General features: G+C 48.1%; 1 protein-coding gene across 3 annotated transcripts in view; it reads left to right on the forward strand.

Annotated features, from left to right (window-relative positions):
• CDK5RAP2 (CDK5 regulatory subunit associated protein 2) overlaps window positions 1-18694 on the forward strand; it is a 185789-nt gene that overhangs the window by 23394 nt on the left and 143701 nt on the right. The gene's annotated exons all lie outside the window — the stretch shown is intronic.

The following is an 18694-nucleotide window of genomic DNA, read 5'->3' on the forward strand; positions in this document are numbered from 1 at the left end:
TTTTCAAAGAACGTAATATTGGATTTTAATTGTAGACAAAAAAAAATATCATTATAATTTTGGCTTCACATTTTATTGTTGGCCTTTTACAGAGGGGAGGAATCTTGAATCCAGTTGTTTTTCGTCACTCGAATGAAATCCTGGGGGACTGTATGGAATGCCGGGATCAAACCCGCGGTTCTCCAAAAATCTTGGGAGAAGCTGAGGGGTGAGGGCCAGTTGAACTAGAGGTGCCGGGAGTCTCTGCTGCCTCCCAGCTATGCCTTCTGAATCGGACCGGACTGCCTGTCCCCCGCATCTGCGGGTGTCAGCCACGAGACCCAAGTCTGAGGAAAGTTCCCAGAACGTAGCCTGGCAAACAAGGCTGCCTCAGAGAACTTTCCTCAGACTCGGGTCTTGTGGCCGACATACGGGTGACCGGCATTGGCTGGTCACTGTGCCTCTCTTTACTTGGTCTTTAAAATAGGCCGCATGGGGCTGGAGTGATACCTCAGCGGGGAGGGCGTTTGCCCTGCACACAGCCGACCCGGGTTCGATTCCCAGCATCCCATATGGTTCCCTGAGCACGACCAGGAGTCATTCCTGAGTGCGTGAGCCAGGAATAACCTCTGCATCGCCAGGTATGATGCAAAAAAATGAATAAATTAAAATAGGCTGCAGACACTGGTGTTGGGTGTGGTGTTGGGTAAATTTCTGCCAATAGCATTGTACACCATAGAGCCTAGATATCAAACTAAAAACAAAAACAAACAAAAATCTGTGATGGTTTCTTGCGCGAGCCGTCTGACCTTCTCCCTCCTGTATTTACGGCTGTTCCTTTGGCCCGTGCCCTGGGATTTCGCTTGCCCGCGCTCACAGACATTCTCAGTGACCCACCCGCCGTTTTTCTCGAAGGCGACCATGTGCCCGCTCCGAGAACGCGATGTGGAATTTATGTTTCATTCTTTATGGCTCTGGTCCTTCGGCTGCTGTTAGGTTTTTATGATATTAATATTTTTTATTGTAGCACTTCCCAGAGAAAATTCTGCACTTGAGGCTGAAATGGCCACCCTGGTCTCAGTGTCCCCCCGTCAGGTCTTTCCCAGTGCCCGGGGTTTTCCATTTAGCCCGGGCCCGGACTAAATGGACTCGTGTCTGTGTAGAGAGTGTGCAGGGGGCTTATGGGAAATGCTGTTGGTGTCTGCTGTGATTGCAGCGTTGACATACATCGTTGGGGGGGTGGGAGTGGAAATACATATATTTTTTTTTTCTTTTTGGGTCACACCCGGCGATGCTCAGGGGTTACTCCTGGCTCTGCACTCAGGAATCACTCCTGGCGGTGCTCAGGGGACCATATGGGATGCTGGGAATCGAACCCGGGTCGGCCATGTGCAAGGCAAACGCCCTACCCGCTGTGCTATTGCTCCAGCCCCAAGAAATACATAGTTTTGAAAACTGTTATGCGGGTCACCTTGGCAGGACCACCCTGGTGCTGTTTGGGGGTCTTGTGCTACTGGGGGTCAGACACACAGCCGGGCTCGTGTCCGTACTCCGCCACGTGAACCACCCTTCCACCTGCATCTCCCACTGTCTTTTTTGGAAACTTGGTGCAAGGGGAACCGGAGTGATGGTCCAGCGGGGAGGGTGCTGCCTTGCCGGCGGCCAGCCTGGGGTGGATCCTGGCATCCCGTGTGGGCCCCCCTGAGCCTGCCCAGGAGTGATTCCTGAGTGCAGAGCCAGGGGTAAGCCCTGAACACCGCCAGGTGGGCCCCCAAACACTGTCACTGTCACTGTCGTCCCGTTGCTCATCGATTTGCTCAAGTGGGCACAAGTAACGTCTCTGTTGTGAGACTTGTTACTGTTTTTGGCATATGGAATACACCACGGGTAGCTTGCCAGGCTCGGCCGTGTGGGCGCGATACTCTCAATAGCTTGCCGGGCTCACCGAGAGGGGCGGAGGAATTGAACACGGGTCAGCTACATGAAAGGCAAACGCCCTACCACTGTGCTATATGGGCCCCCAAACAAACAAACAAAATAATAAAAAACTGGTGCCTGGAACCCAACCTGCGTGTGAGGCTTGGGCTCCGCCACCGAGCCTTGAGCCCGGCCTGGCCCTGCATGCTCTTGGTGTCAAGAGGAAGCTCCCATTTCCCTGCCGCCGCTCTCTGCGGCTGGATTTGTGAATGAACACCAAGGCCCATGCGTTAGGCCCTCGTGAGTTCCTCACCGGCAGACCCGCCTCTGGCGTTCTCCGGTGGCCCGTGCACTCATTTGCAGAGATTTTCAAGCGCGTGCTCTGCGCCAGGCTTTGTGTTCCGGGATTCTGCAGTAGATCCAGAGGGTGGGCCTCCCTGCCCGGCCGGGAGAAGGAGAGGGAGATTAGCTGTAGAGGGAAGGACAGGCTGTCTGTCTGGCACACAGAGGAAACGCTCTGAACTTGGCGGGGGTGGGGGCGGCCTGGGCTGTCTTTCTGGAGGAGGCGAGTTGGGATCTCGGAGAAGGAGGGATGAGTGGAGGTGAGAGGATGGATGGGGAGCACTATGGGCGCCAGGACCCACCCATACGCGCAGGCACAGAGAGGCACTTCAGGGTGTGGGTACTGCGAAGGGCGGGCTCCTGTATGCCAGAGCTTTCGATGATGCGTGCAAAGGGCCCCTCAGGCCGGTGTCTGCAGCAGGACTCAGGCGCCTGGCAGTGCCCCAGGAGGGAAGCGGGGAGGAGAGAGAGGGGCTGGGTGCAGCTGTGTTCCACGGAGGGTCGGGATTTTAGGGCTAGAAGACTCGGAGCGTCCTCTCCTCCCACCCCTTCACCGGGCACATGTGGAGGGAGACGGAGGCATGTCCCCGGCTTTGAGCCCGGCCTCGGTGTCACCGCAGCTCACAGCTCCGTGCACGTGCCCCTTTGACGGGAGAACTGCACAGCTACTCGTGGGTCTGGGCACGGCAGCATGTGGTCTCGTACCCTCTGAGCTGAGGGGCGCCTCCTGTGCGCAGGGCGTCTGGAAGGAAGGAAGACGGTGTGTCCAGTGAGTCTGGAGAGGGGCCTGATCTGTCACTTTCATTGACTGTGTCCTGAAGTGCTCCTGGTGGACATGGCCTGTGCCTTGTAAAGGACTGTGTGTATCTGGTGTGACCTTTTCTGGAGAGAGCAATCTCTCTCTTTCTCTCTCTCTCTCTCTCTCTCTCTCTCTCTCTCTCTCTCTCTCTCTCTCTCTCTCTCTCTCTCTCTCATTCTCTGTCTCCATCTCTGTCTCTCTGTCTCTCTCTCTCATCCTCTGCCTGTCTGTCTGTCAGAATCTGGCTTCCATATCCAGCGGAGCGCCAGGGCAGCTCTCTTCTCCCTTCTCCTGATGGAGAGCGTTCTTTGAAGCCCAGGAATAGTTCGTGAAGACTGTTCAAAGGGCCGGACTGAGCCGGGGTTGACATCATCTCTCAGTGTGGGCATTCTAGGATCGCTTCTCATTTTCCGCTTCCAGAGCTCTCCCAGTGCGCAAGTCTTCTCACATTTACAAGATTGTTTCCTTGGGGCATGTTACTGAAAAATGGAATTTCTGGATGTCAGAGGAATTAAGTGATGGCACAAGCAGCCAACAGCAGATATTACGGGTAGGATTTCTGATGTTTGCGCTTTTTATTTTTTTTGTTTTCAGGCCATTGGAGGCCTTGCCGAGTCAGAGAGCAAACCTGGGGGTCCATCTGCCCGGCACAGCTCTCGGAGCCCCCTCCCCGCCCCGCCCCGTCCCAGCCGGGAGCAGGATTTCTTATTGCCGGTGGCTTCCTTTCTGAGGGCTTTGGAAAGCTTTCAATCAGGTGTGACCAGAGCATTGTCTGCATCTGTTACCAGATCCTGCACTGTGCCTGTCTCGTACTTAGTACCCTGGAGTGCTGGTGCACCTCCACCAGACCCTTATGTCTGGCTGAGAAGTGCTGGTCTCAGCTGACATAGTCAGTCCAATCCGAGGGTCTGCCTGTGGCCTGGCTCGGTGGTTTGCAAGTTTGCTGGGAGCACGCTGTGTTGTGACTTACGTACAGCCAGAGACGGGCTCTCTCGCCTCTGCCCTGCTCCCCCCCCTCCCCGTCCACTGTGCTCTGCTCCCCCGGCCCCACTTGGCTGGTTCTGAAACCTCAGAGCTGATGGTGGGTGTTTGGGACCTGTTACGACTCTGGAAGGGACAGAATTGGCTTTTAGGTTTGTCTCTGCCACTTACCAACCTTTGTCTTTCTGGTAAGTTACTTCCAGAGCCTCATCGTTAAAGTGTCACTAATACTGTCATTCTCTCTAAGTTGTTAGAGGGTGGGGGCCGGAGCCATAGTACATCGGGTAGAGTGTTTGCCCTGCACTCGGCTGACCTGGGTTTGATTCCCAGCACCACCAGGAGTGATTCCTGAGCGCAGAGCCAGGAGTAACTGCTGAGCATCACTGAGTGTGACCCAAAAAGCAAAAAAAAAAAAAAAAAAGTTGTCAGAGGGTGATGTGAGTCACAGCCTGGGAAGCCCCTGGCCTGTGCCAGGCACACGGTGGTCACTGGTACCCAGCTCGAACAGAGCTTCTGTTTCTGCTGACTCCCTGTGTCCCAACCCCGTTGCCGTGGTGCTGTTTCTCCGATGTGTAAGGGCATCGCTAACTTCTCGCCAAGTCCACAAGCCCTGCCCCACACAAGGCTGTTCTGCCTTTCTGAGCTCAGCAGGTGTTGTGAGGGGCTCCTCCCTCGGGTACCCCCTTGGAAGGCAGGCCCCTGCCCTTCCCACATCAGCGTGGCTGGTCATGAGGCCTCCTAGCTCCCTTTCCCAGCTCCCCCAGGACCCCTGTTTCCTCCTGAAGCAAGCGGGCAGCACTCTGTTATTTTTCTGTGACTGCCTGTAATTGCATGTTTGTTTATGTTCTTATATAACAAAGGCCTCTACTTGGTCCCTACCCAGAACTCGGGATAAGCCCGGGGAGATGGTGTTGCAGGTAATACATTTTGGTGTTTGTTGAGAGCAAGTGTGGCCTTGTATACAGTTTCCTAGCCTATGCATTTTGGTTGCATGAGGCTTTCTAACGGCAGAGCCTGGCAAGCTACCCGTGGCGTACTCAATATGCCAAAAACAGTAACGACGACGGTCCTCATTCCCCTGACCCTGACCCAATACGCCTTTGGACTACACCAGCACATGACAGGGACGAATGGAGACATTACTGGCACCTGCTTGAGCAAATCAATGAACAGCAGGATGACAGTGATACAGTGATACAGTGAGGTTTTCTAAAACTCTAAGTGTAAAAAGTGGGAAAAAGAATTTGTCTCCCAGGGTCCCGGTGAAGATCGAATGGCATATGCCAGGCGTCCCAGATGTACCAGCTCCTCAGGCAGAGCCGGGCGCTCTCGTCCCTGCTAACACAGTAGCTGAGGACAGCGTCGCTGGGCCTTTGGGAGTCCCAGCAGTTGTGAGGTCAAGGGGAAGCCAGGTGTGAGCAGTCAGGAGAGCAAGAACTGGGGGAGGCAAGTTGGCAGAAGTAGTTGGGAACAGAGCCCGTTGTGACAGAGGGTGGTGCTGCCACCCTGGGGTGCTGGCGATGTACCGGGGGGCCCAGGACCTTGGGAATCACGTTGACTTAATGACCTGGGAGAGTCCCGGGAAGAGTGGGGACAGGGACGCACTGTGTGGCAGGAGGGTTTCCTCTGCCAGGTAGACGCTTGGGGATGCCCAGGGCTTCTCAGACCCGAGTGCTCTGGCTGACCCAGTGGGCAGTTCACACCTGCAGAGTCTTTCTGAAGGTGACTGGGAAGAGGCTTGGCTGCTTTTCAAAGTTCTGTCACTCAGAAAAGCATTTCGGGGGGGAACAGTTGTTCTCAGTGAACAACCTAGTGAACGAAAAAGCTGAGCCTGATGATGTTTGTTGCTGCGATGGGTCTCATGGTGAAAACTTGGGAACAAGAAAATTGTTTCCCTCTTCGACTTCTTCCAGCGTGCCTATGAGGAAGATGAGGTTGGAGAGTATTAAATTGTGGCCAGGCCTTTTTCCCCAGCACATGAGATCGGATCGGTTTCCAAGTCATGGAGCCATCCTCCTGGCCCTTATCTCTACTATCCTTAGGTGTCAGTCTCCTATTATGTTACTTTATATTCCACAAATGAGTGGAATATAAAGTAAATCATTCTTGTCTGTCCTGCTCTTTCTGACTCATTTCACTTAGCATGATACTCTCAATGACTATCGACTTGTATGCAGATTTCATTATTTCATCTTTTTAACAGCTGCATAGTATTCCATTGTGTAGGTATACCAAAGTTTCTTTAACCAGTCATGCAAGTTTGTAAGTCTGTAACTGTATCTCATGGTGATTCATTAAAATAAAAAAAAAATTGAGACCAGGTGAACTTAGTTCTCTACTTAGTTTCTCCCCACATGGATTTTCCTCTCCCACTTCCCATTAAGCTTTTCTACTTTCTAAAATAGATACATAAATGAACTATTTATGACCCGCCTGTGAGCTGGATGCGACTGAGCAACTAAGAGGAGGTTCAGCTTAAAGCTTAGCACATGGAATCTGCCAATGATCAGCAGGAGAGGTTAATAATTGGCTGGAAGGGGGCTGGAGCAATGATAGCACAGTGGGTAGGGCATTTGCCTTGCATGCAGCCGACCCGGGTTTGATTCCCAGCATCCCGTATGGTCCCCTGAGCACCGCCAGGAGTAATTCTTGAGTGCAAAGCCAGGAGTAACCCCTGTGTATCGCCGGGTGTGACCCAAAAAGCAAAAAAATAAAAAAATAAAAAAAAATAGGCTGGGAATCAAGTTAGTGAGGGAATCAAGTCAGCGAGGTTTTGTGCAGTCGTTTTAGCTAGTCACGGTGCGTGATCCTACAACAATGAGAAAAATACTTAAGCTATGGTATCGGGCAAAGCACTGGAATAACAAACTTGCCTCTGTTTTAATTTTACATCAAATGTATATTCATGAGCAAAAGCTGAAGAGAGTATAAAAAGCTGAAGAGAGTATAAAAAAGAGTTGATTTCATAAAACCATTAAATTCCAAGTGTTGTTTGGGGTTCAGCTTTAACATTCTGTTATTGCTACAGAATCATTTGTTGATAAATAGCCGTTTGCCTAGTAACGGTTTTCCTGATGGCTCGAGGACCCCGGGGAGCGGAGGGGAATCAGAAACTGCACATCATCCTCAATTCGCCGCCGTGCTCGGCTGCAGCTGGCATGCCAGCTTCCAGGCCGTGGTGTTCCCTAGGGATGAGCCTCAGGCTGCAAGAGCGTGTGGTTTCTATCCCGTCTGGGCAACGGGTCTCACGGGTTTTGACTATTTGGATACCGGGTGCTGCACCCAGTGATGCTCAGGGCTTCCTCTAGACTCTGTGCTCAGGGTGGGTCCTGGGGCCGCTGCGGGGGTGATTTATATGCCAGGGATTGAATCAGGGTTGGACTCCCTCCCTCCCTTCCTTCTTCCTACCTTACTTGGCAGTACTCTGGGCTTCTTCCTGCCTATGCACTGAGGGGTCACTCTGATCCCAGGCATGGCTCTGGGAAGCATATGGGGTGCCGGAGAATTCAACTCCCGAGGGCTGCATGTCCGGCAAGTGCCTTACCTGCTGTGCTGTAGCCCTCTGGCCTCAGAAGTTGGGTTTCTTTTTTTTTTTTTTTTTTAATTTTATTGAATCACCATGTGGAGGGTTACATAGTTCTCAGGATTATGTCGGTTATACAATTCTCAAACACCCTTCCCTTCACCAGTGCCCATCCTCCATCACCAACCCCCCCAGTATACCTGCCGCCCCCTCCCACCTCCCCAGTCCCCACCCTTGTACTTGATAAGTTTCACTTCGTTTATGCCTTATCTCGATTACATTCCATGTTTCAACACACAACTCACTACCGTTGTTGGGGTTTCCCCCAAAAAAGAAAAGCAGTCCTATTGCCAAGGAGGCATTTGATAGTTCTCCACTGCTAAGAATATAGAGATATTAAGTCCCGCTGTTTGTTACATAACTTTTCTTTTTTCCCCCTTGCCCCGCGCCACCGAGTTCACACCTGTTTAGTAATCACCACGCTGCCTGACAAGGGAAAAAAAAAAAAAAAAAACGAAAAGGATGGTTATTTCCCGTCATCAGCAGACGTGGGGCTCTGGCTTAGTTGATAGACTAGTAGAGTGTCTGGAAGCAGTTTCTGGAACCGAAGGTCTTGCGCTGGTATCGGCTCCGGCTCGAGATTCCACCAGCGTCCCACTGTTCCATGTACATAATTTTTCCCCTTATATCCCATTCCCACGCCACCAGGTCTGTTTGCTTAATGGACATCACACTGTAGTTGACGACACGACGCGTTTCTTCCCGAGAAAGAAGAAAATTTCTTCTCAGCTGGCGTGGGGATATAGCTTAGTTTAGTCTAGAGAGATGGCTACCGTTTTGATTGCCTTCAATATTTCAGCAACAGACTTACTATTCTTGTTAGGATCTCCCACAAAAGTCCGACCCATTAAAAGCGAACCATTACATATTGCTGATGCTAAGATGACATTAGGTCGCGCGGCCGCGGCAGCGGCCGCGCGGTTTTGGGTTTCTGTATAAAGTCCAGGGAAAGTACAACCAGAAATAACATCACTACAAACTTTTACCCTTTTATGGTGCTCATAAGATGGAGAAGTCCTGCGCTGTGTTCAGGAGGGAGGAGTTGAGAGAGAGAGACAGGTTAAGAGAATTGGGGGATGCACGGGTCCCACTGTTTCAGCGCACCGTGGGGTCTCTGGTCCCATGCCGGAATTAGTTCAGTGGGCTGCCTGGAGTCCAAGGGCGCTCCCTTGGGCTCTTCCATCACGCTCGCTCCGCAGCCGGATCCAAAGGGAAGCACACGTGGGGGAGGTGGGTTTAAATATCTATCTGCGATGGGCGGGGGTCGCCGCCCCCGCCCCCTGGGGTCCCCCGCAAGCGCGCGAAAGCGTCCTGTTTCAGCTGGATCGCCGGCTCCATTTTGCGCTCAGGAAAACCGCGGATCCTGCGCTGTGCTCAGGAGGGAGGAGTTGAGAGAGAGAGACAGGTTAAAAGAATTGGGGGATGCCCGGGTCCCACTGTTTCAGCGCACCGTGGGGTCTCTGGTCCCATGCCGGAATTAGTTCAGTGGGCTGCCTGGAGTCCAAGGGCGCTCCCTTGGGCTCTTCCATCACGCTCGCTCCGCAGCCGGATCCAAAGGGCAGAAGTTGGGTTTCTTAAAGAGAAAAGTACAAATGAGAAGAATGTTGAAGTGTTAATAGTAGTTGGAGACTTCAACACTGCCCTATCACCTCTCGATACATCTACAAGATTAAAACTCAGCAAGGAAGCACTGGCTTTGAAGGAAGAGACAGAAGAGAGAGGGCTAATAGATCTCTACAGGGCTTTGCATCCCCAAAAGAAAGAATACACATTTTTTTTTTCAGTGCACATGGAACATTTTCCAAAATAGACCATGTGCTGGGCCACAAAACATACCTCAACGGAACCAGGAAGATAGAAATTGTACCAACTACCTTTGCAGACCACGGTGCACTGAAGATAGAAGTCAAGCAGCACAGACTGCTGGTGGGAATGCCGAATGGCTCGGCCCTTTTGGAAAATAGTATGGACACTTCTCCGAAAATTAGAAATCGAGCTCCCATTTGGCCCAGCAATACGACTTCTGGGAATATGTTCCAGAGATGAAAAAAAGTATAGTAGAACTGACATCTGCACTTACATATTCATTGCAACACTGTTTACAATAGACAGAATCTGGAAAAAAACCCGAGTGCCCGAGAACAGATGACTAGTTAAAGAAACTTCGGTATATCTACACAATAGAATACTATGCAGCTGTTAGAAAAGACGACGTCCTAAAATTTGCATATAGGTGGAGCAACACGGAAATTATTATGCTAAGTGAAATGAGTCAGAAAGAGAGAGACAGACATAGAAAGACTGCACTCATGTGGAATGTAAAGTAGCAGAATGGGAGACTAACACCCAAGAAGAGCAGAGATAAGTACCAGGAGGAGTACTCCACAGCTTAGAAGCCAGTCTCACATGCTGGAGGGAAAAGGCAGCTCAGAGAAAGGACCACCAAGTAAAGGCTGTTAGGAGGGCCTGCTTGGGATGGGAGAGGTGGGCTGAAAGTAGACTACAGACTGAACATGATGGCCACTTAATACCTCTACTGTAAACCACAACACCCAAAAGGAGGGAGAGAGCAAAATGGAATGCCCTGCCACAAAGGCGGCGTGGGGTGTGTGTGTGGGTGGGGAGTAATGGGGTGGGGATGGTGGGAAGGATGCAGGGACCAATGGTGGTGGAAAATGGGCACTGGTGGAGGGATGTACAATGATCATACAACTCGATCATTGTATGACTGAAACGCAAGCACGGAAGTTTGTAAGTCTGTAGTGGTACCCCCATGGTGATTTACTAATAAATAATAATAAAAAAAAGAATGTTGAAGTGTTTTAAGTTTTCATGTTGTTGCCAGTCACAAATGCTGAACATTCCAATTAATTTCCTTTACCTTTTTCTTTTTTTGCTTTTTGGGTCATACCCAGCAATGCTCAGGGGTTATTCCTGGCTTTCCACTCAGGAATTACTTCTGCGGTGCTTGGGGGACCATATGGGATGCCGGGGATTGAACCCGGGTCGGCCTCGTGCAAGGCAAACGCCCTACCCGCTATGCTATCGCTCCGGCCCCTAATTTCCTTTACTTTTAAAAAAAATATTTTTTATTCTTTTATAGAATCACCATGTGGAAAGTTACAAAGCTTTCAGGTTTAAGTCTCAGTTATACAATGTTCAAACACCCATCCCTTCACCAGTGCACATATTCCACCACCAAGAATCACAGTAATTTCCTTTACTTTTTATAAAAGTATGTGTAGGGCTGGAGTGATAGCACAACAGTAGGGCGTTTGCCTTGCATGAGGCTGACCCGTGTCCAGTTCCTCTATCCCACTTAGAGAGCCTGGCAAGCTACCGGGAGTATCTCGCCCACATAGCAGAGCCTGGCAAGCTCCCCGGTGGCGTATTCGATATGCCAAACACAGTAACAAGTCTCACAATGGAGACGTTACTGGTGCCCGCTTGAGCAAATCAATGAGCAGTGGGATGACAGTGACAGTGACTTTTTATAATAGATGTATGAGATAGGCATTGTCCTAAATGCCGCTTCATACATAAAGGAAGTGAGGCCCACACACGTGAACTCGACTAGGTCCCGCAGCTAGCCATGTGTGAAGACTGCATTCCGTTCCCTCATCCGTCCACTCAGCGTCGGCACTGTCCCAGATATGGTGCAGGTAGAGCCGGGCAGATCAACAGCGGCCGGGCTGTTGAGGGCCAGGGAGGACAGTGGTAAGGTAGAACATTGTTAGCAGAGCAGGAGAAAGGAAGGCACGGGAAGGTGGAAGAGGCGGGGGATTTTATTCTAGGAGTGGCGGGAAGAAGCAGTGCAGGGGGCCGGGTGGCTGGCTCAAAGGGCTGGAGTCTGTGCTTCGCACGTGGGAACCCCAGGTTCCGTTCCCAGCACTGTGTGGTCCCCTGAGCACCACCTGGCCAACACATGGGGTGGGGGAAAAAACAGAAAAGCAACACCCCGCTCCCTGCCAGCTCCAAAACCTCGAAATCACCAGCATACACAGCCCCAGTGAAGTGACGTCTGCTGCAGGTGTCCGAGTGTGAAGCCCCAGGGGCCCCCTTCCGTCACACTGCCATCTCCTTGAATGTGCCCTTCGTGTGCTTAGTAACTGTCTGTCCCCTCCATGACCAGGAAGTGCAGGGTTGACGGAGTTTCTCTTCTCAGGGGGATGAGTTGTCCGGAAAGGCTTGCACCCCACTGGTCCGGCAGTGGCACATGTGCTATGATAAGGAGAGTCTCGGGGGACGAGGTCATTGGGAAGGGTCCCTCATTCCCCCGGACAGGGCTAATCAGGGAAAACTTGAGAGAGGAGCTCGTTAGCAGGACCGGCGGGCATTGTTGCGGGCAGATGCGTGTGTGTTTCCTACAATTCACTTGGGCCTGTCTGATGTTTGCGGTGCCCTGCTGAAGGCTATTAGCCTTGCTCATATTTTTCTTAAAAACATCGTTGCCTATAAATAGGACAAATCCTCTTTCAAGTGTTGCTAAGGATTTTAGCCGTGTGTACATTGTGGGCTTTCTCAGCAACCTCCATAAATATTTTATTGGTAGTTGAGTAATAGAATAAGGTTTTTCTTTATAGGAAGCATCTGGCAGCGTTGTTTTTTTGTTTGAATGAATGTTTTATGTGCTCTTTCCTTAAAACATTTAAAAGGAGACTTTAATGAACCTTCCAATTGTTTTTTCATGCCATTCTTGTTAGCCACAAAATTGAAACCCTAAGTGTTAACAAGAAGACGAAGAGCAGGCAGTTTGAAATATAGAGTGTGCTTTATATAGAGTGTGCTTACCATTTTCATTTATCCAGGCACCCCAGGGTGTTTTAATATTAAAGATTGTATTATATATTATTACTAACCATTTTTGAAAACTTTGAAAAAAAACCCCAGTGAGTATATAGATGTGTGGGGAGTGCACATTAATATTTAAATATAGTTATTAATATTTTGCTAGATTAATTATCTTACATAAAATAGAAGATACCAGTTTAAGGTATTGGCTTAAATTTAAGGAATTACCAGTGTAAGGAGCTGGAGCGATAGCACAGAGGGTAGGGCATTTGCCTTGCATGCGGCCTACCCGAGTTCGATTCCTTCATCCCTCTCGGAGAGCCCGGTGAGCTATTGAGAGTATCTCGCCCGCACGGCAGAGCCTGGCAAACTACCCGTGATGTATTCGATATGCCAAAAACAGTAACAAGAAGTCTCACTTGGAGACGTTACTGGTTACTGATTTGCCCGCTCGAGCAAATTGAGGAGCAACGGGATGACAGTGATACAGTGATACCAGCGTAAGGAATTTTGGCACGTGAATGCTGTCTTACAACTTCTGTTTGATGTTTTAGCATGTGTGTATGCAGCTCTAGGTTCAAGTAACCATCACTGTCGTTTGAGCAGACAAAGAACAACCCATAAGGCAAGTTCCCTGTGTTGTGTCATTGTGGTCAGCCCTTTCATTATTCTAAATCTCTGGCAACTAATGCCGCAGTAAACCAAAACTAATGTTTTCTGTCCCTATAATTTTGCTTTTTCCAGCTGTCATCTAAATGGAATCATACACTATGTAATCTCTGGAGGCTGGCTTCTTGCCTGCAGTGTACTGCCTTTAAAATACATGTTGTGTGTATTAGTGACCAAGTATTACTTTGTCTTATCGATGTGTCTGTTGATTCATCCACCCTCTGAAAGATAGTTTTTCATGATTAGTCATAAAACTGTGGTGAACTTTCATGTATAGGTTTTTGTGTGAACATAGGTTTTCATTTCTCTGTGGTATCTACAAAGGAGTGAAATTGCTGAATTGTGTGGTAAATGTAGTTTGATTTTGAAAGAAACTGCCAAGCAGTTATTCAGAGTGGTTGTGTCATTTTGAATTCCTGTCAGCAGATTTGACCATTTGCCTCATAGCCTCTTGAGCAGTTGGCAGTACCAATACATTTGACAAAATCTTTTCTAATAGGTGTGGAAAGTATTATATTATAGTTTTAATTTCTCTTTCTTTAGTGACTAATGTTGTTGGGCTGGAGCGATAGCACAGCAGTAGGGCGTTTGCCTTGCACGCATCCAATCCGGGTTTGATTCCTCCGTCTCTCTTGGAGAGCCCAGCAAGCTACCGAGAGTATCTCGCCCGCACGGCAGAGCCTGGCAAGCTCCCTGTGTGGCGTATTCAATATGCCAAAACCAGTAACAACAAAGTGTCAAAATGGAGATGTTAATGGTGCCCGCTCGAGCAAATCGATGAGCAACGGGATGACAGTGACTGTCATCTTTATATCTTTTTTGTGATATTTCTTTTCAAATGCTTTATATTTATCTATCTGTCCCTCTATATGTATATTGGATAGTGGTGGTTTTCTTACATTTATATTTTGAGGGTTATTTACATATTCGATACGCCAAAAACAGTAACAACAAGTCTCACAACGGAGACGTTACTGGTGCCCGCTTGAGCAAATCGATGAGCAACTGGATGACAGTGACTCAATGATTTATATGTTCTAGATAACAGTTCTCATATTGGACATAGAGCAGGAAAATATTTCCTCCAGTGTGTATCTGGTCTTTAGAGACTGTGCTATAAAAGCAAACTTTTGTATTTGTGTTTGGACCACTCCTAGTGGTGCTCGGAAACCATGCTGTGTTGGGATCAAACCTGGGTATGCAAAACATACCTCCGACCCCTGGATCCAACTTCCTGGCTCTCAAAGCAAACACTTTAAATTTTGATGAAGCTTGATTTATTAAAAAAGCTATTTTTTTTTTATGGACCATGTATTTGGTGTGTACATCTAAGATATTCTTTGCGTGCCTCAGGATCTCAAAGATGTGCTTTTCTAAAGGTTAAAGATTTTATGCCTGCTTTATATATATTCTGTGATCTAATTTTGGTTAGCTCTTGTTTAAATTATGAGGATTATTTTTATTATGAAGATATGTTTTTCTAGTGCAGTCATATTGGTTTATACTATATGTATTTTTAGAATTTAATTAGTTTTTTTTTTAATTGAAACATAGGGCCGAGCAATAGCACAGTGGGTAGAGCGTTTGCCTTGTACTCGGCTGACCCCTGTTCTATCCTGGGCATCCCATATGGTCCCCCAAGCACTGCCAGGAGTAATTCCTGAGTGCAGAGCCAGGAGTAACTGCTCAGCATCAATGGGTGTGACCCCTCACTAAAAAAATAAAAATAAAATGAGTCGCAGTGAGATAAACATTTTAGTGGCAGAAAAATATGTATTAGTTAGCTTATCTCTAGCTAAAAAATTCCAGTGGGGATATTTTGATTATGATTGTGTTAAATTGATGGAATGAATATTGATAGTTAAATTGGTCATTCTCTTATTATGTCTTCTTGATTTCATGAGCATCTTGTGGCTTTAAGCATACATTTTAATAGACTTTTTTTTTTCTTTTTGGGTCACACCCGGCAATGCATAGGGATTACTCCTGGCTGTGCACTCAGGAATTAATCCTGGCGGTGCTCAGGGGACCATATGGGATGCTGGGATTCGAACCCGGGTCAGCTGCGTGCAAGGCAAATGCCTTACCCACTGTGCTATCACCCCAGCCCCCTAAGCATACATTTTAAGCATATAGTTACAAAGCTGTTCATGATTGGGTTTCAGTCATATGATGTTCCAACACCCATCCCTTCACCAGTGCACATTTTCCACCACCAGTGTATATATATTCTGCATGTTTTAGGAGTACAGGTTCACCTCTTAAGCATGTTACCACACCACGCCCAGCACCAAGCTACCAATATCCCTCACTATAGCCCACTGAATCCCTGCTGTTTCTTCCTCTTTTCCCCACTTCTTGTAGCCCCAGTTCTTGTGGTTTGACTCCATGGACTAGTTTTGGTTTGGCTTTGTCTGGTCCCATGCTTTGAGTCCTGATATGCCCCATCGGAGTGAAATCATCCAGTATTACTTTCCTCATCTGGCTTATTATTCATAGAGTGGTTGATTCCCCCCGCTCCCCCTGCTGTTGCAGATGCTGCGTCTCTGGACCACATCTTCTGTACCCACTCAGCGGTCATCGGGCGCTTGGTTTGCTTCTGTGTCTTGACTGTTGTGAGCAGACCTCAGGGAGCGTAGGAGTACTTGCATCTTTCTGGATGGGTGTTCAGTGTGCTTCAAACAGATGCCTAGGAGTGGGGTTGATGGATCTTTTTTTTTTGGCGGGGTGTATGGTTATGCTCAGGGCTCTGCGCTCAGGGATCACTCCTGGTGGGGCTTGGGGACCACACGCAGGGTCAGGGATTTAACCCAGATCAGCTGCGTCCAAGGACTGTACTGTCTTTCCAGTCCCTGGAGTTGCTGGGTCTTATGATAGATATGTTCTCCTTTTGGTGGCAGTTGCTATACAGCTATTTCCTGCATGCGAAGTTCATGCTCTGATGTAGTTTTAACAGTTTGAGACTCCTCCACACTGCTTCCACAGAGGATGGCCCTTTATGCATTCCATCTGACTGAGTCACAAAGGCTTAAGGTAGGAGTTTTAGGTTGGGGGTCTGATTGTTCCAACTCCATTTATTGAAAATGAAGACTAGCCTTTCTCCACTGATTGTCTTTGCACCATTACCAAAATCAATTGACCTAATAAGATAGGCCTCTTTCTGTATTCAGCTTAGATATTTTTCAATGTTGTTTTTACTCATACAGTTCTCTGTTTTAAATAAAATTTATAATCAGCTTATCTCTACCTAAAAAATTCCAGTGGGGATATTTTGACTGTAATTGTGTTAAATTGATAGAATAAATATGGATAGTTAAATTGGTAAAAAATCATTCTCTTATTTATGTCTTCTTGGATTCATGAGCATTTTGTGGTTTTAAGCATAAATCTTGCCTTATTAAACTTACATGTACAAATTTCATTTTTGGAGATGTTGTAAGTGGTATTTAGCAGGTTGGTGCTGGCCCAGAAGGTTTAGTCACGGCCACGTATGAACCACCAGTGGTACATAATGGAGTCAACATTATTTTTAAAAAATGCTAACATGCTAAAAAACCTTTGTTGTTTATTACTAGTATATTGAAATATAGTTGAATTTTCATGTTAACTTTCTAAATTCTCTGATGAATTGTGGAAATTTGTTTTGTCTTGGGATTTGGTTCTGGCTCTGGACTCAGGAACCATTTCTGTGGACCTCGGAGGACTGTATTTGGTACCAGGGATCAAGTCAGGGTCAGCTGCATCCAAGGCAAGCTCCTTAACCTCTGTACCATCTCTCTGGCCTGTTTCTCAGAAGTTTTCTTTTCTGTTTTTTTTTTTTTTGTTTTTTTTTTTTTTTAGATTCCTTGGGATTTTATGCAGTTAATAGGCAAATAGATGCTTTCATTTCTAACTCTATAATCTGGATACCTTCCTTTCAGCACTCCTCTTTCTTTCTTTCTTTCTTTCTTTCTTTCTTTCTTTCTTTCTTTCTTTCTTTCTTTCTTTCTTTCTTTCTTTCTTTCCTTCCTTCCTTCCTTCCTTCCTTCCTTCCTTCCCTCTCTCTCTCTCTCTCTCTCTCTCTCTCTTTCTTTCTTTCTTTCTTTCTTTCTTTCTTTCTTTCTTTCTTTCTTTCTTTCTTTCTTTCTTTCTTTCTTTCTCTCTCTCTTTCTCTCTCGCTTGCTTCCTGATACCCCAAAATTGCTGCTTTGCCTCTGGCTGGACCCCAACAACTCAGGACCGAGTTTCCTGAGAAAATTAAATGGCCAAAAATTAGGTATGTGGGAGCCGTGCCCACAAACCACTTTTGGCTCAGCTATACAAGCTCATTTGTTGGCCTTGCTTCAGAGACCCATAAATAAATCTTGAAAAAGATCAAAAGCCGTAGTTAATCTCGGACCTGTGCAAGGCTGAACAGACTGGGGTAAGTCAGAGGGGAACAGGTCAGCCCCGTGCCCACCCAAACAGAGTCCCCAGCAGCTGCTTGCCCCCACAATCCGAAATTGCTACCATGCCCCCAGCGGGACTCCACCGTCTCAGGACGGACCTCACCAAGATGTTAACCAGTTGAAAATCTGGATATGTGGGATTTATGGCTGAAATCTCCAGGCTTCCTTGGAGTTGGGATGAGCTACCTCCCCCCACTTCCCTCTACTCCTGAAGGCACTGGTGGTCACGCCTGTGAACTAACTCCAGTGCCACCTTGGAAGCTCTTCTATCAGCCTTGCTCAGAGCCCATCTCAAAAGAGATCAAAAGCTGCAGTTAATCTTGGACCTGTGCAAGGCTGAACAGACCCGGGTAAATCACAGGGGGATGGGTCAGCCTGGTGGCCTCCCAAGCAGAGCCCCCGCCAGCTGCTTGCTTCCACAATCCAAAATCGCTATGCCCCTGGCCATACTCCACCTTCCTGGGTCAGACCTCACCAAGACATAATCTGCAGAAGCTTTGGCTGTATTGGATTTGTGATTGAAATCTCCAGGCTTTCTCGGGGTCGGGATGGGCTACCTCCCCCCACTTCCCTGTAGCCACTTCCCTGTACTTCTGGAAGCCTTAGCAGTCACATCCACACCCCAGAGCTGCCACCCAGTTAAAAAACTACTCCAATCTTACCTTCCTGATAAAATACTGAATGCCCTGAACAAATTCCATGACCTCTTAGTACCTGTATTGCAAACCATAATGCACAAAAGGAGAGAGAAAGAAGAAAAGTGCCTGCCATAGAGACTGTTTGGGGGGCGGGAGGGGCTGTTGGGAGAAGGTGGGAGGAAAACGAGGGACATTGATGGTGGGAAATGTACAGTAGTAGAGGGATGGGTGTTGGATTGTTGTATGACTGAAACCCAATCATGAACAGTTTGTAATAGTCTATCTCATGTCACTGTCACTGTCAACTGTCATCTTGTTGCTAATTGATTTGCTCGAGTGGGCACCAACAACGTCTCCATTGTGAGACTTGTTGTTACTGTTTTGGGCATATCGAATATGCCACAGGTAGTTTGCCAGGCTCTGCTGTGCAGGCAGGATACCCTTGGTAGCTTGTCGGGCTCTCCAAGCGGGATGGAGGAATTGAACCTGGGTTGGCTGCGTGCAAGGCAAATACCGTGCAGGCTATCTTTTTTTTGATGAATTTTGATGATTTGTGCACTTTAAGGGA

This window comes from Sorex araneus, chromosome 1 (genome assembly GCF_027595985.1).
Source record: "Sorex araneus isolate mSorAra2 chromosome 1, mSorAra2.pri, whole genome shotgun sequence".
Taxonomy (NCBI): Eukaryota; Metazoa; Chordata; class Mammalia; order Eulipotyphla; family Soricidae; genus Sorex; species Sorex araneus.